Here is a 25,220-nt window from a genome sequence, read left to right on the forward strand (position 1 = left end):
GCTCCTTGAAGCTAGTACAGGAAAGCAGGCCCCAGAACTCTCACTGTCCCCAGGCTTTGCTCTCCTGAGTGAGCAGCAGAACCACAGAACTATTCTCCCTGAGGCCCCTGTGGGAAATCAGGCCCCAGAACTCCTGCTGCCCACAGGCTTTGTTCTCCAGTGCCTGCAGCAGCTGTCCTGGCTCCTGAAAGCCATGTCCCAGTGCAAGTAGACCCCAGGGCCTCAGCAGCCTTGTGGGCACTACACAATTCAAGCCTGCTGGCCTTGTTGTCCCACAGGTACCATCAACTTGCTACACAGTGACAGAAGCCTGCCACCACACACCCAAGTGAACCCCAGGCCCCAGACCTTGCTACTCTGCTGGCACCAGGAGGCTTCCCTTCACACAGAGCACAGAGGCCCAGAACTCTCTACTGTCTCTGACTGCATGAGAGCCCTCAATTCCTTGTCAAAGAGCAAGAGTGTCAGATTTTCCACTGAGAGGAAGAAAGCTGTAACCTACTCTACAGGCAGAACCAGAAGCCCTGTTACCCCAAGTTGCACAGAAGCCCAGTACTTCACACTGCACCACCCTGCAGGAGAGTCACATCTCTCCTGTCAAAGGCCTGGAATCCCAGCTCCTCCACCATGTGGCAATCTGCTACTCTGCTGGTGCTAGGAAGCCTGACTCCACAGTGCACAGAGATTCAGCACTCCCCACTGTGACTGTAGGAGAGTCCCTGTGCCCCCATCAAAGAGCCAGAACTCTAGCTCCCTCACTTAGGGGAGAAAAGAGGTAATTGGCACTACAACAAGAATGCTGCAAGGGGTAACATATCAAGCATACCCCTCTCAGAGGAACACTGCTGGAGCTCCAAGAGGAAAAACTCAAAAACACCAACTGCAGGGGCACAAGAGGTTAAAAACAGCCAAAAACAACTCCTGATGCATGAATCTCAATGGAGAATGAAACAGCAAGACAACCACTCTCTATCAAAAGCCAATTCCACCACTAAGGATCCAGACACCTGCTTAGAGGAAGCAATATCAAATAATTAATTCCAATAAAAAATAGTAAAATTGATTAATGACCTCAAATAAGAAACAACAAAATTTAATATTTGACCTCAAAGAGGACATGAATAAACAAATGAGCTCAAAGAAAATACAAACAAACAGATGGATGAAATTAAGAAGAGTATCCATGATGTGAAAGAGGAAATCAATAAAGATATAGAAACCCTGAAAAATAATACTAAATGAACAACTCAATATCCAAATAAATATCACAATCAAAAGCTTGGTGAATAGAGTGGAGCAAGCTGAAAATAGAGTATCAAGAACTGAAGATAAAGTAGAGGAATTAGACCAAATGGTAAAAGATTATGAAAGAATGCTAAGAAAATATGAATGGAACAAGCAAGATATCTGGGGCACCATGAAAAGTCCAAACCTACAAATCATGGGTTTAGAAGAAGGAGAGGAGATACAAACTAAAGGCACTGACAACCTATTCAATAGAATAATAGCAGAAAAACTCCCTAACCTAGAGAAAGAGAGAGTCACCCATGTGCAGGAAGATAACAGAACACCAAACTGTCAGGACCAAAAGAGAAATACCCTCAGATACACCATAATCAAAACATTCAGCACACAGGAAAAAGAAAGAATTCTGAAAGCTGCAAAAGAGAAAAGACAAGTCACATATAAAGGCAAACCCATTAGAATAACAAGATTTCTCAACTCACACTCTAAATGCAAGAAGGTCATGGAAAGCCATAATTCAGGCCCTAAAAGAAAACAACCCAGACTAGTCTACCCAGCAAAACTATCCTTCTTAATTGAAGGAGAAATTGAAACCTTCCACAACAAGGAAAAACTAAAGGAATTTGCAATGACCAAGTCAGCACTACAGAAGATACTTAAAGGACTTTTACATATAGAAGAGGAAACTAGAGTGAGACAGGAAGACTCAAGAAAGAATAAACCCTTTTGACCAAGCAGACCAGTAAACAAGGAATAGGTAAAACAAAACAACAGGGAAACAAAAATGACTGGAAACAACAGGCATCTCTCAATGTTAACACTGAATACAAATGGTCTCATTGCTCCAATCAATACACACAGAATAGCAAATGGATTTTTAAAAAATACCCAGTCATATGTTGCTTACAAGAGACTAACTTAACTGAAAAAACAAAACAAAAAACCACTGGCATAGAGTCAAAGGGTAGAAAAAGTTTTCCAAGCAAATGGATCCCACAAACAAGCAGGTGTAGCTATACTCATATCCGACAAAGCAGACTTTAGACTAAAATCAATCAGAAGAGACAATGAAGGTCACTTCATATTAATGAAAGGAACAATTCATCAAGAGGAAATATCCTTAAAATATATGCACCAAACACAGGGGCACCTGTCTACATTAAAAAACTCTAATGGCCTTAAGAGCACAGATAGACACTGACACAGTAATAGTGGGAGTCCTGACTGCCTCACTGTCACCAATAGATAGATCATCCAGACAAATGATCAACAAAGAAACTTCAGAGGTACTCCACACATTAGACCAAATAGACATGGTTGATATGTACAGAATATTTCACCCAACATCTGGGCAATACACATTCTTATCTTCAGCTCATGGAACGTTCTCCACAATAGATCATATTTTAGGACACAAAGCAAGTCAACAAATTCAAAAAAATCGAAATAACCCCCTGCATCAGATCACAACAGAATAAAACTAGACCTCAACAACAAAAAAAACCCCAGAAAATACTCAAACACATGGAGACCAAACAACATACTGCTAAAAAACCAATAAGTGACCAAAGTAATAAGGGAAGAAATCAGAAGGTTCCTAGAATCCAATGAAAATGAAAATACAACCTACCAGAATCTGTGGGACACAGCAAAGGCTGTGCTAAGGGGAAAGATTATAGCTATAAGTGCCTACGTTAAAAAATAGAGCCCTCTCAAATAAATAATCTAATGATGCACTTTAAGCTCCTAGAAAAACAAGAATGAACCAAATCCAAAACCAGCAGACAGAAATAACAAAGATCAGGGCTGAGATCAGTGAAATCAGAACCAAACAAACTACACAAAGAATCAATGAAACAAAAAGTTGGTTCCTTAAAAAGATTAACAAGATTGACAAATCGTTAGCCAACATGCTAAAACCGAGGAGGGAGAAGACTCAAATTATTAAAATCAGAGATGAAAAGGGGGACATAACCACAAATACCAATGGAATCTAAAGAATCGTTAGAGAGTACTTTGAAAACTTCTATTCAAGTGAACTGGAAAAGCAAGATGAAATGGATAAATTCCTAGAAGCATATAACCAATCAAAATTGAACCAAGAGGATATTAAGCACCTAGTAGTCCTATTACATGCAATGAAATTGGAGTAGGAATAAAGAGTCTCCCTACAAAAAAGAGCCCAGGACATGAAGGATTCCTGGCCAAAATTTACCAAACTTTTAAAGAAGAACTTATAACAATACTCCCCCAATTTCTCCAGGAAAGAGAAAGAGAAAGGACACTACCAAACTCATTCTATGAAGCCAGCATTACACTCATTCTGAAACCCAATAAAGATGTAACCAGGAAAGAGAATTATAGACCAATATGTTTAATGAATATAGTTGCAAAGATTCTCAACAAAATACTGGCAAACAGAATTCAACAACACATCAAAAAGATCATACATCACGGACCAAGTCCATTTCATTCCAGGGATGCAAGGATGGTTTAACATATGTAAATCCATAAACGTGATACAGCATACACACAGAAACAAGGACAAAAAACACATGATCCTCTCAACAGATGCAGAAAAAGCCTTTGGCAAAATCCAACACCCTTTCATGATAAAAGCTTTGAAGAAAATAGAAATAGAAGGAACGTTCCTCAACATAATAAAGGTTATATATGATAAACTTAGAGCCCACATCATACTAAATGGAGAAAAACTGAAACTGCTCCCCTTAAAGTCAGGAATGAGACAGGGCTGTCTGCTTTCTCCACTCCTATTCAATATAGTTTTGGAATTCCTAGCTAGAGCAATAATACAGGAGCAAGAAATAAAAGGGATTCAAACAGGGAAGGAAGAAATCAAATTATCCCTATTTGCAGATGACATGATCCTATACCTAAGAGACCTCAAAAACTCTACCAAAAAATTACCAGAAATCATAAACTCTTTCACAAAGTAGCAGGATACAAAATTAACACACAGAAACCAGTAGCTTTTCTATATACCAACAACACACAGGCTCAGAAAGAAATTAGAGAAACAATCCCATTTACGATAGCCTTAAAAACTATAATAAAGTACCTCAGAATAAATTTAACAAAAGAAACCAAAGACCTTTTTGATGAAAACTATAAACTACTGAAGAAAGAAATCAAAGAAGACATCAGAAGATGAAAAGACCTTCCATGCTTGTGGATCCATGGAATCAACATTGTGAAAATGGCCATACTACCAAAAGCAATCTACATGTTCAATGTAATCCCTATCAAACTTCCAGTGACATTCTGCACAGGAATAGAAAAAGCAATTGTGAAATATGTATGGAAACATGAAAGACCTTGAATAGCCAAAGCAATTCTGAGCAAAAAGTCCAATGCTGGAGGCATCACACTACCTAACTTGAAACTATACTACAGAGCCATCACAATAAAAACAGCATGGTATTGGCACAAAAACAGACAGGAAGGTCAATAGATCATACTAGAAGATCCAGACATAAACCCACACATCTGTAGCCCACTGATCTTCAACAAAGGAGCCCAGAACACACAATAGAGAAAAGACAGCCTTTTCAACAAATGCTGCTGGGAAAACTAGATATCCATATCCAGGATACTGAAACAAGATACCTTTCTTTCACCTTATACCAAAATCAACTCAAAGTGGATCAAGGACCTTAATATAAGACCTGAAACTTTGAAACAACTCCAAGAAGTAGTAGGAAATACACTGGAACAGATAGGTTTAGGGAACGACTTCCTAAACAGAACTCCAAAGGTTCAGCATCTAGGAGAAACAATGAACAAATGGGACTGCATCAAACTAAAGAGCTTGTGCACAGCACCAGCTCATAGAATATGAGAAAACTTTGCCAGCCACCCATCTGATAAGGGACTAATATCCAGATTCTACAGAGAACACAACAAACTGAGCCCCCAAAGAATTAACACCCCATTGAAGAAAAGGACACATAAGTTAAACAAGGAATTCTCAAAGGAAGAGGTACAAATGGTCACTAAGTACATGAAGTGTTCAACTTTCCTGGTTATAAAACAGGGCAAATCAAAAGTACACTAAGATTTCATCTCACCCCAGTTAGAATGGCCGTAATCAAGGGCAATAACAACAACAAATGCTGGCGAGGATGTGGTAAAACAGGAGCCCTTATACACTGCTGGTGGGAATGCAGGTTAGTACAACCACTAATGGAAAGCAGTACAGAGATTCCTCAGAAAACTCGGGATAGAACTGCCATATGATCCAGTGATACTGCTCCTGGCCATCTCTCCCCAAAAGAACATAAGACAGGATACAGTAGAGACCCCTGTACACCGATGTTCATTGCAGCACTATTCACAATAGCTAAGCTCTGGAAACAGCCCAGATGCCCACAACTGATAACTGGATCTTGAAATCATGGTACATATATACAATGGAGTATTGCTCAGTCACAAGGAATAATGACAAGGGGTTTGAAGATAAATGGATGCAATTGGAAGCCATCATGTTAAGTGAAGTTAGCTAGGATCAGAAACACAAAAGACACATGTTTTGTCTCATACGTGGAAGATAGATCCAAAAATAAACATATACACAAGGACAAGCATGACCATATACACACTCAGTTGTAGAACATGTTAGTAACAGTGGAGCTACCCTATGGAAGTCGGGGAAGGAGAGAAAGGAATAGAGAACGATAGAACATCAGTAATATCTCATACCATAAGATGTGAAGGTAGAGGATAGAAGGATGTGTATTGAAAGTTGTTCTAAAATGAAGGGTGGAAGTTAAAGGGGTAAGAGAGAGTATTTGAAGGGATTTAACAGACCAAAATAAAGCACACCCACAGTGGGCACGCATGGAGACACCCCTCTGAACTTCAACTCAAATATTAACAATGAAAACCAGAACTGTAAAATAGGCACTGTGTGTGTGTGTGTGTGTGTGTGTGTGTGTGTGTGTGGACTAGTGTACTAATGGGAGGACGGAGGGTGAAGAAAGGAGATTAAGGTGACAGTATATGGTTGATGGACTTCACATAACTATATGAAACAGAACTAAAAAGCCTGTTGCAATTCCTTTAAGTGGGTGCGAAAAGGGTTGAGGGGGAGAGACGATGTCAGTTATGTAAATAATATGTAATATAAGACTGATCGGATTTGTCACAGTGAATCAACCCCCCCTTTATCATTAATATATCCTAATAAAATTATGATAAAAAACAATATAGGAAGAGCAAGCAAACAATTAATTCAAAAGAGGAGCAGCAAATTTGCTTCAGAATGAATGTCTGAAATGATCACTACTGGCCTAGTGTAGAAAGCATCCTCCCACAAGCCAAGCACTTCAGATTAATTAGGGGATATGCTAGAGATTAAAAGAGCAAAATGTCACAGTGTAACTGCCACATGACCTCACATCTGGTTTTTGGAATAACAATGATAACCACAGAAATATCAACCACCGGACATGAATGACCCCACACGTGGAAATGCAGGAGAGCTCTTTTGTAACAAAAGCCTGAGTATCATCAACATCTGGAGGCCACAGCTCTAAAGTTACACTTTTTCTCTGTTCTCGGAATTTCTCCCAAAGGTCAGTCTTGTAAACCTTGGCAACCTGAGCCAAGTATCAATTTGCCCCTTTCGTATGGCCAAGTGGCTCTGGTGAAACCCCCCTCCCGCCTCCTGAGGTTGGTATGTTTGCCCATTTAGACATTTGCTTATGGGGTGTGCTGTGGTCCACCAACTTACATAATGGTCAGAGGAATTCTCCAAGGGGCACAGAGAAATACAGTCCACTCACTTCCACATAGGTCTTGTACAATTCCTTGACCATATTGCTGTCACTCTAGGATTTGAGGGGATAGGAATCAACATTTGTATGAAAAGGGAACTAAAAACAGAGACTTTGGTCTTAAAGTGTTCAACTTAAGAAAAAGCTTGGTTGTAATTATTAAATTACAATAAACAAAAGCTGAGCATGATAGGGTACTCCTGCAACCCCAGTATTTGGGAGGCTGAGGTAAGAGAATTGAGAATTGGAGGCCAGCCTGGGCTACATGGGGAACCGTCTTGCAAAAACAAAAACAAACAAATCATAACAAAACAAGTAAGTGGATACAAATTGACTAACGGTAGGAGAGGGGCAATTTTTCTTCCTTGAATTTATCAGGCACTTAACAATAAAAGGCGATAGGGACTTCTTAAGAAGGCAGATGGTGACAGTGACTTGCATTGATTGAGCACCTACTACAGAACTGTGCTGTGGACATTTTACAACCAGGAGACTGAGGCTCAGGGTTGTCAAGCAACTTTCTGGAGCCCATGCTGCTACTACAGGGCAACATCATCAATATTTCATCCATTGTCTCCATGGAGCTAAGGTCTTACCACAAAACCACAGTGGTTGCATTCTATTCTACTAATTCATTATTTGGTATTTAGGTGAATGTTCAGCTAGGAATGTAAATCATTTAGTGACTGAAAGAACCACACAAGGTACCTAATACAAGTTTATATTTGTAGTCAGGGAAACCTGGCTACAAATCTCTGTTGAGATGTCCCTTAGTGACCTGTGAGTGACTCCTAATACACCAGATGTGCACAGAATTTCATTGAGCTTTGAGCCATAGCACTCTTGCGATTAATTTGGATCCCTGATTTCAAATTTTTGACTTTTTTGGATATTGATCCTATACATTTTGTGACTCTGACATGGTCTATAAGACTTCATATCATCTCATAGTCCTAATCTGTGATCTGAGGACACCCCAAAGAGCTTGGCCCCAACAGACCACAGCAGTGAAAGATAAGCTTTTCTTTATTTCATGAAATAAGGGTCAACAGGGCATTTGGCCAGCCTGAGATAAAAAGTCAATTATAGGGTGTTCAATGGTTTTATGTGCTATCCTGAGCTAATATCATTGACCTGCTGGCATTTTATGAAACATTGTCTTTGCTGCCAACTTTGCTATCATAACTTTCATTAATTTTTTCAGAAACATTTGGTTCCATGTAACAGTGACTTAAAAAAACGTGTGTGTGTGTGTGCACGCGAACTATTTGGGAGGACCACAGTAACTTAAAGAGCAGAAACTATGTATAGGCTTGTTAAATAGGGTCTCAATTCCATTTATTTTGTTTTTGGTGGTACTGGGTTTGAAATCAGGGTCTCATGCTTGGTAGGCAAATTCTCTACTACTTGAGCCACTGTGTTTTTGTGTGGGTTTTTTTGAGATACGGTCGGTCTCATGAACAATTTGCTTGGGCTGGCTTTGAACCATGATCTTCCTGATCTCTGCCTCCTGAGTAGGTTGGATTGTAGGTGTGAGCCACTCATACCCAGCTCCATTTGTTTTTGTAGAAGTAATTTATTCTCTATCTTTGTGGACATGTCTTTTTTGTTTCTCCATGAACATGGCAGAAAATGGCCATCCTGAATGTAAATTGCTACAAACACTATGGAAATAGTATGGAAGCTTCTCAAAAGGTTAAAAATAGTAATCTCACTTCTGGGGACTATATCCTAAGGATGACATCAGTGTGTGGAAGAGTTATCTGCACTCTCATCTTCAGCAAAGCATCATTCATAATGGCCACGGCCTAAGTGTCCATCAGTGGGTGAATGCAAAAGATGATGTGGCATATTTGAATATGCAATGGAATACTATCTGCCTTTAAAAAGAGGGGAATTCTGTCATTTGTGGCAATATGGATGAACTTGGAGAACATCATGTAAAGTCAAATAAACGAGGCATAGAAAGACAAAAACCACATGATCTCATTTATACTGTAAATTAAAAGAAGTTGAATTCATAGGAACAAAGTAGAATTAATGGTGGTTATCAGGCTGGGAGTGGGAAGACTGGGGACATATTGGTCAAAGGGTACAAAATTTCAGGCAGATTGGAGGAATACAGCAGCAAGAGTTCTGTTATACAAGATGATCATTATAGTTAATGATAGCATATTGTGTTTTTGAAAATTGCTGAGTAGATATACATATTCTCCAACAAAAATAAGATGATTAGCTTGATTTAGACAGTACACAATATATGCATGTTAAAACATTATGTTATATGCTATAAATTTATATATTATATATAATTTTTATTTGTCAATTATAAAATAAAAATAAATTTAAAACTAATTAAAACAGGGGAAATAAAAAGAGAAAATGGATACTTTAACCTATTAAAAAACCCCTTTTTCAAGTTTAGAGCCCAAATGAGTCTTAAATCCAATTCCAAAATCTGCAGGGTGGAGAACTAAGGTACCAATCCTGGGTCCAGATGGGATCTTGCCAACTCTTCTGGGGTTACTGGAGATGAGCTCATGAGAAGATGCTCTGGGGAAGTTTTCCACACGGGCTGAGTGATCAGTGCCTAGGTCACGTTATGTCAGCTTTGGCCATTTGTCTAGACATTTTCTTGCACATATTTGGTTTGATGGCATGTAAACCCACTGTTAGGGTTTGCCTCCACACCACTCCTAAACATCCTCTTTGTTGATGAAGAATGTTGTCTAGAACTCTCTTCTATATTAGAATTGGGGTGGGGAGAGATTTAATGTAGGGAATGTAAATATTATAATTAAAGGTATGGAATTAAAGGTATAGAATGCTTGGATTTGCATCCCAGCATGAAAGCTTGCTAGCTGTGAAGCTAGAGTTATTCTATTCCTCCATCCCTCTGTATACATCCATAAAACAAGAATAGCAGTGACTACCAGTGGGAGTTTTGGGGGAAGCAATTGTTTGAAAAGATGGATGCTCTTAGAACATTTCTTGCTATATAGCAAGAAATATAGCTATATAGCTATATAGAAATTTCCACTATATAGTGGAATTGTTTGTTAAGAGATATTTAGCAAATTATGAGATTTTATAATTATGAGATTAAATATGCTTAGGGATTTTGTGCATTAATTAATTGAAATAAAAATCAGAGAATTGTAGAGAATATATTGTGACTTAGACATTGAGGGAAAGCAAGCAAAGTGAAAGAGAAGAGACTGTGGTGTGACTGCAGTTTTGTATTGATATGACAGTGGAGAAAGTGGAGAAAGGTCCAGCAAAGCTTTAACTGTGCAGTACCTCCTCCTTGCTGCAGTTATAGGATACCCTCCTATCCCTTCACAAAATATGGTCATGAGAAAAACTCACGCAAATTAAGCAAATTGCAATTCCATATAGCAATGAGTACATGGTTTTAGAGGAAGGTTGGGAGAAGTTTGAGAGACATTTGGTGAAGAAGGCAGGGTATCAAAAGCAAATAGGTTGAATTATAAATGTAAGGTTTTGTTGGGGATATCATGACATGGAAAGTGATGATCATTTTGATTTGGTCTTAGCATTTTGCCCTGTGGCTTTTCTACATTAATTTATTCTCCTTCTGTTCCTGGCTGCTCCCAAGGAGAGTGGAGCCTTTCTAAGCAGTATAGAAAAATGCAACTGTAGTTACTATAAAAGCAATGGATCATTTTAGATAAAAATGAAGGCCAAACATGATGGATACTTTATATACAAAGAGTTGGCTGCAAACCTTGATATCTGAGGTAGTTTGTTAAAATGAAATACTATCTGTTGACTCTATTTGTAAAATGTTACTTCAATTGGTCCTCTATGTCAAGAACATGCAGCCCTGTTACAGTTCATGGAATCTTGGGGGAGAAATAAATGAAGTGTTTGAAATACAAGTGCTTCTGTCTGACACTGAGCACATCGTATCATAGCTCTTCCTGCATTGACTTTTCTAATTTCTTAAGAGAATTGTTGAGGGAAAACAATTCTGATTTCTGGTCCTTGTTATAAACAAATGATGTATTCAACTGTCTGTTTCTTATTGTCTTAAATATTTCTATTATTTAACATTGGAGGTTGGCACTCCAGATATTGAAACCCCCAATCAGTTCAAAGAATTCACTGAAAAGTCATTGTGTAGCATTTGTTTTTAAATAAATTCTTTTCATTGAATTATTTTTAAGAAAATGTGGTATTTATATACAATGGAATTTTACTCAACCACAAAGAAGAATGAAATTTTGTCATTTGCAGGTAAGTGGATGGAACTGGAGAACATCATCTTAAGAGAAGTTAGCCAGGCTCTGGTCAAAAGCCCCATGTTCTCTCTCATTTGTGGAAAATAGACCTAACAAAAATGTAGCAATATTACAAAACACTGATCACACTAAGGGGAGGTCCCGAACAAGAAAGATAGGAAAACTAAGAACTTGAATTGTGTTGATATACCTACTATATAAGAATGAATATAGAAATCTTAAAGTGAATGAAACTACCATAAGAAAGGGACAAATGTAGAATGAAGAAAATTAGAGGAGATAAACCAATTGGGGTTATAATACATATAAATATGGAAATACCACAAGGAAATTCCCTGTGTAGCCACCTCTGTCTCAAGCTAAGATGTTATGTTTTCCCTTTTATCTCCTACAAAATTGGAGAGCAGGAGGGTGGAACAAGTCCTGCTCAGGAGGTAGGGCTGGAACCAGTGGGAGTGGGGAGGTGTTGTGGAAAGGGGGTTGGAAGGTGAATGCGGTGCAATAAACTGTGTACACATGTAAGTAAATGCAAAAATGACAGCTGTTGAAACTACTCCAGGAATCGGAGCTGGGGGTGTTGAAGGATAATGGTGGAGAAGGTGAATTCATGTTTATTTGATACATTGTAAGAAACCGTGTAAATGCCACAATATACCCCACCCAGCACAACAATAAAGGAAAAACAGAAATATAAAATGGAATAAATTATTTATAGATGTCCACTTTCTAAGTAGAATTTGATTCAAATACCAAGTTTTGTTGTTGATTTTCAATCTGGTAAGACAAACCCTCAAGCACCTTAAATAATTTTCTTCCTTTTTATTTTTTTTTATTGTGTTGGGGGTACATTGTGGCATTTACAAAAGTTCTTACAATACAGCAGATACATCACACTCAAATTCACCCCCTCCACCATCTTCTTCATCTCCCCCTCCCCTGGAATAGTTTCAACAGGTAAATAATGTTTTTGTTCACTTGGTTTTAGTGACATTGAGAAGATAAACTTTGAAAACAGAATATGCTTAATTGTGTGCTTGGTAAAGCTTTGCTGAAAATGTGACTAAGTAATTGTTCAGATTCCTGAATTATTCAATATTATTATTATTTTGGCAAGGACCTAACAGTCTGGATTATAGCCTTGGCTCATCGATTCTCACAAAGGGATTTTAAAAAATTTTTATTTTATTCATATGTGCATACAATGTTTGGGTCATTTCTCCCGCCTTCCCTCCCCCTTACATCCCTCCCACTCCCCCCACCCCCCACCCCGCTCTCCCCCTACCCGGCAGAAACTATTTTGTCCTTATCTCTAATTTTGTTGAAGAGAGACTATAAGCAATATTACTCTCCAGCCACCCTGTGTTTGCACCACTTCTCTCCAGGACTAAGTTTCATGGCCACTTGTGAAACAGCACACCCTCTGCGGAGCTGTCTTCCCTGCCCTGTTCTCTGCTGGTGCTCTGTCTCCTCCCATGTGTGGTGGGTCTCCATGTCTGCTTCTGGGAATACATGAAGGAAGACATCACTGTCTTCCTGATTCTTCTGTTGAGGACCTCGAAGTGCAGAGAAGTTAGTGAGGTTACACATGGTCACACAGCTAGAGAGTGGTGGATCCGGAATCAAATTCAGTGTCTGACTCTGCAGGCAAAATTAAGAAATATTGGGAAATTGATGGGAATTCTCTAGTGCTCACATAATTGAGAGATGTTATATAGAGAGAAAACAGATGATTTTTGGGTGAGTCCCATCACCTGACCAAGATTAGAAAAAGCTTAATCTTTTTTATATCTTTACTCATCAAAAATATATCTAATTATGACTTAAATCGGATTAAAGGAGAAGGGTTCCTAAGAATAGTCATAAATACCACATGCTAAAAAGAATGGCAACATATATTGATTGGATCTTTCTAAGTACAAAGTTACAAACTGCTGAGCTGGAGTATCTCAGTTCATCTTTACGGTAGGCACTGGTGTGTCCCCTTTAGAGATGAGATGGAAGACCAGGCTGGCATAGGTACTTCGCCTGATATCTTTCTTATGGTAGATATCAGAGTAGCTATTTAAATCCAGGCAGTCTGGTGTTAGAAAATGCCTTCTTCCCTGCTGCTCGTTTTCTCTCATTTCCATTATGTCTTACAGCCTACTAAAGGTCCAGTTAAAGTTTACTAGCTAAAGTCTGACAGATTCTAGAAAAAAATGGCTTTTGAAGACCACGAAAACATAAGGCTATTCGCAAATAGGAGCTAGGTTCCTAACGGGTTTTCAAGTACAAGGTTTTGTGCTTCTTTCATTTATAATTCTTTTTTTCTTCACCCAAACCTCACCTAAGAAGTACTTGTTTCTTGGACTTACATGCTCATATATTCTAAGCTAAGCTACAAACTCATTTCTCTGTGGGCAGCATCTCCCTGAGGGCCTAGGGAAAACTGTGTGTGTGTGAAAGAGACGGGGGTATCTATCTACATAGATATGCAGATACAGATATAAAGTGTACATATTGTGTACATGTATGCTATACAATTATGTGTGTATACATATATATTTATAATTTCTTTGAGGAAATTATTAGAAAACAGAACTATCAAGTCTTCAGATGGAGCTGGAAACTTGGGATTCAAGTTTTGGAACTTGCTATGGTTTTGTGAGATATTTTCTGACAATAGAACACACAATTTTTCCTCAGGAAGGAATTACTTTTGGTTGTTTTTGTATCTGTATCTCTATATTTATTTATATACCTATTTAAACCATACCTATTGGAACTATTACAAATATTGGTTCGAATGGCCTCTGCTTATTTCTGGAAACTACACATTTCTTTATTACATTTTGCATAGAATGTTAGCAATGCTGCTTTCTGGATATTCCCATTTCTCATGTCCATTATTTAACTTAAAATAACTGTCCTTGCTATTAATGTTTAGCAATCATTTCTTGTATTTTTAGCAAGCATTGTGTGTCAGGCACTGTGCTATATTATGCATGCATCATAGTTACATATCCATTTAGCCAGTCAGTGTTTATTGGGTGACTGTTTTGTGTCAGAAATTGTTCTAGGTGCTGAAGGTACAGAGGTGTATGAAGCAGATACAGTCCTTGTCTTTGAAGTGCCAACTACTTTATTTCATTTTACAAAATCCTTTGTGGGTTCTCTGATGGCCCTCATTTGATAAATAGAGAAACTGGACCCAAAGAGGTTTAATAAAAATTTTAAAGTGTTAAAACTGGCAAAACAGAGAAATTGGACTCTCAATCCAAAATTAGTTGGCTGTGAATCCCAAGTTCATTTAATCATCTTGGGTAACAAATGGCAAGAGATAGAATAACAAACAAAGACATTTTTAAAGTGTAGTATCAGACTAGATGGGAAGGAAAGGTACCAAGGAAGAATTAGAAGCTAATGGGTTCCTATCATTGAAAAAGAAATCTAATGCTTTTTAAGCATTTTGATTGTAGTTCATAGCAATGAAGGCGTTTGACATTGCCACCCATGGTACTCACAATATGTATTTAGAGATGTTCGTGTGTGTATGTGCGTATGGACATGAGTAAATACACACACACACACACATATATGTCTCTGCAAAACACTAGTGCACATGAAATAACATCTGTCTTACTGCGCACAATACTTTCTGATGCTTTCAATTTTGTTTTGTTTCACAACATGATATATAACTTGCAGTTGAATATTAAACAGAAAGTTAAAAACAAATTATGGTATACACACATGCACTTGCAGTATGTATGTATATCCATGATTTCCCATACCATACACACATGCACACACGCACACACAATGCCCATACCTTATTATACTTTTAAAGAAATGCAGAAAGTTATAGGGATACTGTATTCTAGAGAGTGAATGTTTGTGTATTGTCAAAAGTTAGATGGAAACCTTATCCCTGATGTACTGGTGTTTGAAATGGAGCCTTTGAGAAGGGATTAGGTCCTGAGGGTGGAACCCTCATGATTGGGATTGGTGCCCTCTTAAATGACATCCCAGAGAGCATCCTTGCCCTTTTTACCCTGTGGGGACTCAGTGAGAAGATAGCCATCTAGGAATCAGAAGGTAAGACCTCATCAGACATGAAATCTTTGTGATTGTAGACTTCTCAGTCTTCAGAACAACAAGGAATACATATATTTCTGTTGTTTGTGGAATTCTGTTATAGCAACCTGAATGGACTAAACATGATAGATAAACAATATGGAAGTATCTAAATTTTTTTTCAATTCTAAGGGCAAATGATTTCACTTCTACAGATAGTCTCACTTATTTGCTAAGCATTCGAACATGTTTGCTATTACCTATTATATGTCCATACAATTATCATGTTAAAAACCAAGCATGGTCCTTGACCTCAATGCTTAAAGACTACAGGAAAAACCAATGCTTAAGAAAAAATTGTGCATTAAATATGTGATTAAAAGTTATAAGAAGTGTTGTGAAGGAAAATCTAAACTCTTGAAACTATGCGAGGAGTCTGAATTATTTTAGAAATGTCAAAGAAAACTTCTACACAAATTGAGTGTAAACATAGCTTGCTTATAAGCTATGGGGGGAGTGGGAATTATCCAGGTGAAGTGTGGTTAAAAAGAATTAAAGGAAAACAAAGATAAAAGAAAGGCTTCAGGCTGGAAGTAACTTGTGTTAGGAAATGAGAAAAGTCAGAGAATAAAGCCATGGGGGAACCTGGAGAGATGGAGAGGCTAGGCAAGCATGAGTCAGAATGTTACTGTTGAACAGACTATGCTAAAGATTTTTTATTTTATCCTAAGTTTAGTGGGAATGTGTTGGTGTTTTCTCGGTAGGGGTATGTCATTATTTTATTTTACTTCAAGAGATCACTGCTGCTCAAAAATGGAGTGAGAAAAAGTAGAATGAAGGCATGCCTGATGTCATTGTGGTTCAGGGAGCCCATGTTTCCCTGACCTTAGTGTGATCAAACATCTAAATGAGCACCTCTTCAGCTGCTGTATTTTCGTCTTGATCACTTGACTTTCTGTCATTGGCTTGCTCTACTTGAGGAAATCAATTGCAAACCTTTTTATGACCCCAGCTGATTGGATGGTGCTGCCTTCTTCCTCTGTCTTTTTCACCACATTAGATTGAACACTGGCTCTTCTGGCTTTTAGGAAAATGAGGAATGGGAAGAGTCACATTGCTCAGCAGACAGACCAGGCTCATGTAAGTTAGATTTTCTTGTCTATAATATAGACTTTCAAGAACTTTGATCAAAACTCCCTCTGTCCCTCCCAGCCAGAAAAGCTATTTATCAATTATGTGCATATGCATAAAAGTTTTCAGTCCCTTTGATTTTTATAGAAAATGGAAAGTAACTAGAAATAAATGAATATTTGCCTTTTACTTCAAAATCGCTTATTTTTCAGAGCTGCTTCAGAGCCAAATATGATTAGAGCCAATCCCCTGCTCCTCCAACATCTACGAGACTGAGAATTGAAATCCTGCCTAAGATCTTGACTTTGAAAGAAAACATAATGATGCTGTTATTTATTTTGGCAGGAATATAGAACTATTTTCGAAACTTTTTTTTTAAAGGATAAAAGCTAAAGTTATTTTGGGGGTTATTAATCAGAACTCTTTTGCTTGCAAGTGAATGGAATCCCTCCTTCACCTCTCCAGGAAGAAACAGAAAGAAAGAATGAAAACAAACAAACAAACAAACAAACAAAAAAACCCAGTTTCCCTTATAACTTAAAAGTCCAGGGTAGACACAACTTTAAAGAATCTATGGACTCAAATAGCACCATAGGAATTTTTCCTACTCTGCTGTGGATGCATCTCTCTCTTTCTCTCTCTCTCTCTTTCTCCTGCTCTCTGTGTGAGTTTGATTCTTCTTAGGCTGTGTTTTTCCATATGGTGGCTACTAGCTACTCTAGAATTACTTTTTCACATCTTTTCAATCAGCCACTTTCCCAAAACTTCCAGGAAATATTCCTACAATGAGTCTTACCTATCTTACTTGTGTCACGGACCTGTCTTTGCAACCATCAGTATGACTAACGCTGATTGGTCAGGGCTCTGTCATTCTTTATCCTTCTTTACCTACTCTGTTGCTGGAGCTGGGAGGGGTCAACCCACACCACATGGGTTCAAAGAGGCAGAGCAATCAATACTCAAAGGACAATCAATTTTCAGTAACCAAGGAAGAATAAATAAAACAAGAGATTCCCTCTGGGGAAAATCTTCATGTAAGCAAACCACTTATGCCTCTGGATCTCATTGTATAGAACCAAGCACTGCCAACACATTTTAAAAATGAGTATACTACATGAGATCTCTCTTACATAAAATGCACTTCCTGCTTTTCTATTGAATTTTACTTAATTGAAATTATTAGAGTTTGATATAACAGAAACAAGATGGGATATGGTATTGCTTTTGGGTCCTTCAGCTTAACATAAAGAACCATGAAACTGAACAGTGGCAATAATTAGCGAAAGAGCAGAAAGTAGGGATTGCCAAATACAGTCTCTACTCCAGTGCGGCCAGAGCCTTCCACTCTTCATTATTGACCTCGAGCTTTAGTCAATCCTGATAAAAAAAAATCAGTGTGTCATTTCTATGCAGACATTGAATTTGAAGTGAACTTTTTGAGCAAATAAATTAGCAAAGATAACAATATGAAGTATTAACCGGAGACAGCCAATACTAGAACTCTCCATGGAGGAATGAATGACCTTTCAGGTCCTGTCCTTTATCTCAGAGTCCTCACTCACCGCATAGTTCCCAGCTTCTGTTCTCTGTTTTGTAAGGGCTCCAAGCTTAAAGCATCACAGAGCACGCAAGACTCAGAGTTTAACGTTTGCTGGTCTTAATGCTTCTGGCCTGTGACAGTTCAGCGTCATGATGCCCATGGTTCTGGAAAGTTCTAAAGGACTTGGACTCAGGCATGCCAGCGTTTGAGTCATGCCTCTGCCACTTTCTCACTATGTCTCTGGACAAGGGACTTCATGTTTCTGAATCTGCTACCTCATTTGTGAAAATGAGGATATTTATAGCTCTTCTCTTACAATGTTGTTGTAAATGTTATATAAAAGAGTTCACTTTACCCATGCTTAGCAAACTGGCACATAGTGTATTCCCACACCAAAATCAGAAAGATGAAAGTCTGATGTTACAATTAGAGCACTGTACACTGTCTCCCATACAGAATGTTGCCAGTTTCTCTTGATTCAAATCACAGGATGGATGAGCCAACTGTCCGCTCATTTTTTGTGGGCTATACGCTCCTGTCATCACAGTACGGTCATCTTCTTTGCTTTTATTTCCAATGAGGAAGAGGTGGTGGTGAGTAGAAATGGTTCCTAAACTCACACAATAAGGAAAGACAAGACTGGCAAATCAGCTTCACCAATACCATAGTCAGAGACATTTCCTTAGGTTATACAGGGACACTCCTGACAATCTTATTTATTTAGGAACACCTCAGATGTGAGGATTGAGAGCTTTACTCATCCACTTATTTTCACACAGATTGAAACATAGATGAGCATAATGTGTAGCTTTCGTTTATCCATGGCAGTGGACACCAGCCCAAAACTTGTATCATTGGCTCTAATTGAACGGTGCTCTGGAGTTGCAGTAGTGTGACTGTGTTTTCTTTCAGTAGACTTACCTAATTATGGGTTGTGGGGGCTCATGCTGACACATGTAAGAATTTCCTAAGTATATCCCAATCAGCAGCAGAGGAAATTGGCCTACAAAACTCTGCCTGGCAAAAGGATAACAGCAGACTGGAATAAAAAATACATCAAAACTCTGCAGATGGATAATTGAGTCTTGACTATAAGCAGTAGTCTCTTACGATCTTTTGCCAGAATATCCAAACATTCAACTAAACATTGTTTTGCTATGCCAATGGAAAAATGATCAGTAAAATCTCTGAGGAACCACTCTATTCCCTTTCCCAGAAGACAAACTTATTGCTGGATGAGGTAGATAGATGGCAGCTGGTTATTTGAACTGTTCTCTTTTTAATCTGAGAAATCTTAGTGCATCAATTAAGACTTGTAAATATGTACTTAGGAAAACAACTATAGAACCTGTTCCCAAATCTCCTAAAATTAAAATAAATTTTTGTGTTTCTATATATAGACATGCATATTGATTAGCACTTAAATTTAATCTTTGTAAGTTAGACTTTAATTGCTATTTTGTCCTTCTTTTAGTACTAATATTTATTTCTTTATTTCTTATCTTTCTGATACTATATTAGGGTTTGATAACTTTCTTTGTCTCAGAAATATGTACATTCAGTGATATCTGGAAAAGCATAATTTGGTATCAAGCTTTTATCTAACCTTATTTTTATGCTTGCAATACTGTTCTGTATGCTTAGTATAATAACAGTATAATACCAGTCTCTCTTGCTGTAAATAGATACAGACATAGCTGGATATTTAGCTGTCTCTCTGTGTCTGTCTCTCTCCATCTGTTTCTGTCTCCTGTCTCTTTGTGTATGTATGTATATATCAATTTCTATCTGTCTATCATCTATCTATCTCTACCCAAATCTACAAATCTTTCTGTCATTTTCTGGTGCCAAATTTTCTCTACCATTCACTAGAGGCATTTTCTAAAATGAGCATGAACCCATTCTCCTGGCACAATATCCATCATGCTTCCTGTGAGAGGATGGGCTTGGTGAGAGAGAAGGAAGGGGGATGCAGCTGCACTTTGGTGGAATATCTGCTCCTGAGTTGATTATCATTCCAGACACCGAAGGCTGAACTGCTGGACTTAAATGACCCCTGGTCTTTAATGAACCTTGAGAGGATGTGGTTGTGGTCTGGGGCAGGAGCCTCCTTCTTCACCAGCCACTTGCCTCTCCTTTGTTTCACAACTGTGACAATTTCTTCTCTGCTGCTTTATCTCCTTTCTTCTCTGTCATAAGATGATTCCCAGAAACCTCAGGATGCAGTCGCACTTCAGGATGTTCATTATGTCGAGATGCCCTCAGCTGCAGATATTTATTTTCTGCAGACCTCAGTCTGCAAACAAAACAATAAAATCTGTGGCTTGTTATGGCAGCTGGGCAATCTAAACTGTATTTCTCTTTCAGATAACTCAGTGTCTGTATTTTTTTCCCTCTAGGCCTTCTGTTTCTCAAAAGTGAAATTATAGGACACTGACCATTTTTCACTGAGCCTCTTCTTCAATAATCTGGACCCTTGATTTTCCAATCTTTCCCCGACCAGCACAACAATTCCACTTTCAAATGAAAATGGGATTTATGGAAATGACTGGTTTTCAGCCAAAGATGCTTGAGAAGTAATGAGTGAGATTTCACAAAGCTGAGAAATTACTTGGATCCTTTAAAAATCTCCCATTCCCTTTCACCAAGGATGAACTAAGGGACCAGTTCTCATTATTTGAATGCAAATCAGATTGGATCTGGGACCTGATTGCACAATTTGCATTTAATCCATGGATATCTTAAAGTGCTAATCTCTACCACCACTATTGTTATTTTTAGGGTCATTGTTGTTCTGAATAGCTGATCAGTAGATAAACTATCTGAACTCATAAAGGCATCTTTTATTTTTCTAGCAATTATTTGGTAAAATGTAATGAGTGACAAAACGACCAGAAGAATAAAGAATGACAAGAACAACGTGGAAAGAAATTTCAGAGTAACCCTTCCTCTTTGCACGTAATTACTGTTATAAGCATCTCATGGCTTATTCAGTAAAATCTTGTCAGGAATAATATTTACTATAAGTGCTTGACAGTTAAGGTAAGATATTCACTGAGAATGAAGAAATAATGTCAATAATTTCTCTTTGAACATTAGTCTGCTATCACTTGTGATTATTTTCAGGTGCATGAGACGTAACATCTACTATTAACCAAATGGGCATTTATTTTTCTCACATCTTAAGTGAGCTGAAAAGAAAATTTGAGGATGGAATGGCAGTTTTGTGGTTCTGACATAGATCCAGGTTATGTCTGCAGTTTTGCTGTGCCTTTCTTAACCACGTGGCTTTCACCCATGGTCCCAGTGTGGTAGCTGTGGCAAATGCCATCATGTTTGCATTCCAGGCAAAAAGAAGAAGAGCAAAGGGGACAATGCACATTCCAGTCTGATGTGTTGATTTTTTCTCAGGAAAATAGTAGTTTTCCATGAAGCCCCAGGCAGTAGATTCCCACTTACATTTTACAGATAAGGACTCAGTCACAGGTCTCTCTCTTTCTGCAGGAAAGTTTGGGAAGGTGTGTCTTTTTCCTGAGTATGTTGCTACTTAGAACAAAATTGCATAAAACATTCTTGCACATAACTAATCATCTCTGCTTGACATATAAAATAAACTTGGCATTGGTTGGGGCAGGAAAATGCTCAGTCATTTCAGATTAGATCCTAAAATATTTTATTTAATAAAGTAAATGTCAATAAACAGAGGAAGAATAGTGAAGCACTTTCATGAGAAGTGTGGGGAGTGCCTAAGTTTTGCCCAGGACAGTCTGCTTATATGAAGGTATGAGGTCAGAGAGTGTGTGTGTGTGTGTGTGTGTGTGTGTGTGTGTGTGTGTGGTGGGAGAAATGAAGAAAGGTTCTAAGGACTTAGGCCTCTGTTCTTAAGGCAGCTGAGATAGTGGGTTTCCTGGTTCTACCACTGACTGGCTGCATAGTATGAAACTGGTTATTTGTCTACATTTTACCTTGGTTTGTAAAATGAGGCTTATGCCAAAAGCCACTGCATTAGGTGGTTGTGATAAACAAGTTAATACTTGCAAAATGTTTAGTACAGAGTCTTTTACATAAGTCTCTCTGTTGTGGGAGAACTTTGTCCAGCTAAGCTTTTGGGGACTCCACAGTTATCTCTTTATCAGAGTTGGTATGTCTGAGTCACTACCATGGTATCCCCAGGCTTTTTTTACTGTCAAAGTTCCACTAGTGCTTACTGAATTAATAAATGTTAGCTGGTGCTCATGTAGTTTGAACTCAGTCAGCTCTACTTGCTTGTTGCATTTTTATGTACAATATTATGATTCCTCTGAAATCTGTGAGAAGACCCAGCAAGTAGACTTCCAGCAGTTCTAGCTTGCATGACAGAAGTTTTTAGGGCCTTTCACCAAATGTCTTCTGATTAAGATTTGATTTTTCATGAAATGTGAGTTTTATATGATAACAAAGGGAACGTGAGCTTGTTACATTAATTTATGTATTCATAGCTTATTGTATTTTATCCTCTGAAATTAGTAAGTTGTCATTCTGTTGTGTATCTTGGTCTTTTGGGAATTTTAATTAGCGTTGAGTCTGCCAAAGGGCCTGATTGGTTTTGTAAACAAGAAGGACAGATCTTTGTGCATTTGTTGGGGAATGTATCTGGGCAGTCTCTTGGGTACTAAACTTATTTTAATTTTCTGTATCTCCATCCCATTGCAATTGATTTGTGAATTAATCAACTAACTAACTTGGAACCAGTCTAGTTAGAATCTAATTTCAGGACTGGGGCATGGTTCACCTGCTTAGCAAGCTTGAGACCCTGAGGTCAATCCCCAATATTGCCAAACAAATCTAATTCCTGCTTCAAAATGTATTAGCTATATAGCTTGGGTAAGAAATTTAAGCTCTTTTAAACTTTCTGTATTCCAGTTTCTTTACTATAAATAGGGATTATATTAGTGCCTCTCTCAAGATTAAAAGTGTTATTTTTGTGCTCACAAAAATAAGTATCATCCACATTGCCAGCGTGGCCTCAAATTTGCCTTTCTAAGTTAGGTGTATTAAATAAAGTTTACAATATTTGAAATTTTGAAGGGTCATCTGTACTTTATTTAATGACTCTGATCACTTATTTGATGTCAGGCAGATCATTAATACTGTGGCTTGGTGACAGGGTGCTAACTTGGCTTGTGGGAGGCCCTGGGTTCAATTCACAGCAACACATACAAAATACTGGGTTCCTCATTGATTTGGAATGTCTTCTGAAAATTGTCATCTTTCAGGCTTTCAAATATTTTGAAAGCATGGATGTGAAAGGATGGTCAGGATTGATGCTGGTTATGAAATTTGATTCTCAAGTAGCCACTGTTGAGTGACAGTAGGAAGGCTCCAACAATTCACCTTAAAATTTAGATGTTTGGGGTTGGTAGTGCAGTTCAATGGGGAACCACTGGCCTAGCATATGTGAGGCCTCTAGTTCAATCCTAGCACCACAAAGGTAGGGAAGGAAGGAAGGAAGGAAGGAAGGAAGGAAGGAAGGAAGGAAGGAAGGAAGGAAAGAAGGAAGAAAGGAAAGAAAAGAAAGAAAAAGTCTTGGTGTTTAAAAGACACATCCTAGAACAATACCACTTTGCCTCTCTGAACATATATTGAATCTCCAGATCAGAAAGTATCCAGGGATTATCCCAAAATGATTGCTCATAATAGAGATGTTATCAACTGAAGTTCAGTTTAACTGAGTGCAATAATTTATTAATAACTATTTGAAGAGGAAAAAGCAGGACAATGTAGTCTAAGACTTTATATCATATCCAAATGTGTTCATGTCTTATTAAACATGCAATACAAAATGTTCTTTGTTAATATAAAATATTTCATTGAACATCTTAATATACGAATTATTGATAGGCTCATTTTTACAGTTTCCTAGAGGAATTCTACTCTGATTTTCATTTCTAGGACATGGTATCCTTTTTCTGGCAAAACTATTGTCAGGTACTCAATTTCTCTTCTCCCTGTCGACTTTTTATGACCCTTACATAAAATTAACATTGGCTTACCTGTCTGTTTCCAGACACTGAGAAAAGATGAGGTGTAAGATTATTTCTTCTCTGGTGATTCATATGTTTCTTTTAAGGCAAAAATATTTTTAAAGACCAATTTTCCAAATGTATTTTCTTAACACCTACCCTCCATTATTTCCAGTGCTTAAATTCTTAAAGATCAATGTTTAAAATTATACATATCACATACTGCTTTCTGAAAATAAGTGAGTTCTTACAAAGGCACCTGCACACCCATGTTTATTGCAGCACTATTCACAATAGCCAAATTAAGGAAACAGCCAAGATGCCCTACTACGGATGAATAGATTAAGAAAATGTGGTGTTTATACACAATGGAATTTTATTCAGCACAAAGAAGAATGAAATTTTGTCATTTTCAGGTAAATGGATGGAACTGGAGAACATCATCTTAAGCAAAGTTAGCTAGGTTCAGAAGGTCAAAAATCACATGTTCTCTCTCATATGTGGATTATAGACCCAAAACAAATGCAGTAATATTATTGGACATGGGTCACACACTAAGGGGAGAGCACACGGGAGGAACAGGGAAAGGGAAGGAAACCTAAAACTTGAATGTGGTTGATGTGCTCACTGTAAAGGAGCAAATATAGTAATCTTAAACTGGCAGAGACCAATATGGGAAGGGGACCACGAAGTAGTGAAGAGGTCTGGTAGAGATGGGTTGCAATACACAAATGCATGGAAGAAATACTAGTAATCTCTCTGTATGGCTATCTTTATCTCAAACTAGCAAAAACGCTGTGTCTTTCTTATTATCTCTGTTTTCTCTTCAACAAAATTGGAGACCAAGAGGGTGGAACAGGTTCTGCCTGGAAGTGGAGGTGCAGTGGGGGTGGCCCAAATAATGTATACATATGTAAGTAAATGTAAAAACAATAAAATAAAAAAAAGTCATTAAAAATAAACTTATCAGTTCATTGCTTCTTTAGAAAAGCTAACATTGTCTCCCTTGAGAATTTTATAAATTGAACTAGAAAAATGCAGATTTTTGGTCAGGTGTTCATTTGTGTTAGGTGTTTTTCTATTTCAGGATAAAATTGTGAATGCTAGAGTAGCAACAACTGAAAGTCTTGAGATAATTAACTTAAATATTGTGATGGGAGAGATGTGTTGGTTTCACTTACTTCAT

This window comes from Castor canadensis, chromosome 5, assembly GCF_047511655.1.
Source record: "Castor canadensis chromosome 5, mCasCan1.hap1v2, whole genome shotgun sequence".
Lineage (NCBI taxonomy): Eukaryota > Metazoa > Chordata > Mammalia > Rodentia > Castoridae > Castor > Castor canadensis.